Consider the following 1,013-nt stretch of genomic DNA (forward strand, 5'->3'; position numbering starts at 1 on the left):
ACCCTCAACCCTCAACCCTCAACCCTCAACCCTCAACCCTCAACCCTCAACCCTCAACCCTCAACCCTCAACCCTCAACCCTCAACCCTCAACCCGCAACCCTCAACCCGCAATCCCTAAACCTTAAGCCAATCTATGCCAAGCCAAGTTCAGCCAAATTGAGTCGAACCGAACGAGCCGAGCCAGGTCAAGGCGAATGAGCTAAGCCAAGTTGAGGTTTATGAGTCGAGCCTCTCTAAGCCAAACCAAACTGTAGCGAAGCAAACCAAATCGAGCCAAACTAAATCGAACCAAATGGAGCTGAGATGATCCAACGAGCAGAGTTGAGCCGAGCTGAGACGAATCAAAATGAACTAAATTAAATTGAGTTGAGTCAAACCGAATGAAACTGAGCCAAGCTAAACCAGCCGAGTCGAGCCGAACCGAAATTAACAGAACTAAATCAAGTCAGGCCGAATTGAAACTAGCCAAGTTGAATCAAGCCAAACTAAACCAAATTGAGTTTATTCGATCCGAGCAAGCCCAACAAGCCAAGTTGTGCCAAACGAGCCCAACTGAGCCGAAAAACCGTGCCACATCGAGCCAAGCTGAATCCGACCGAATCGAGTCAAACGAGGCAATTTGAACCAAGCCATATCAAACCGAACTAAACCAAACCAAGCCAAATGTGAACCAAACTTAATCTTGTCGTGCCAAACCAAGGAAACAAAATTTATCATCTTTTCAGAAAATGGTGGATTAAGCAAATGTATTGCTGGACAAGGTCTATTATATTTCTAAAGCCCTCCTCTGTATTATACCTTGAATATTTTGGTTAAAACCATTCATAAACCCATTGTTGGTTCTAATATTTCTTCTATTTTACATTTAAGGAGTATAATTTCCACCTCCTTATTGTATTTTTCCATTCTTTGCAAATACTTTGCAATAGAAGAAGCGGTATTTGAAGAATGGATTGAGAGAAGCTTAATGAAAGAAGCAGAAAAAACAATGTTGTCTTGATATTATACATG

The sequence above is a fragment of the Vigna radiata genome, unplaced genomic scaffold (assembly GCF_000741045.1).
Source record: "Vigna radiata var. radiata cultivar VC1973A unplaced genomic scaffold, Vradiata_ver6 scaffold_223, whole genome shotgun sequence".
Taxonomy (NCBI): Eukaryota; Viridiplantae; Streptophyta; class Magnoliopsida; order Fabales; family Fabaceae; genus Vigna; species Vigna radiata.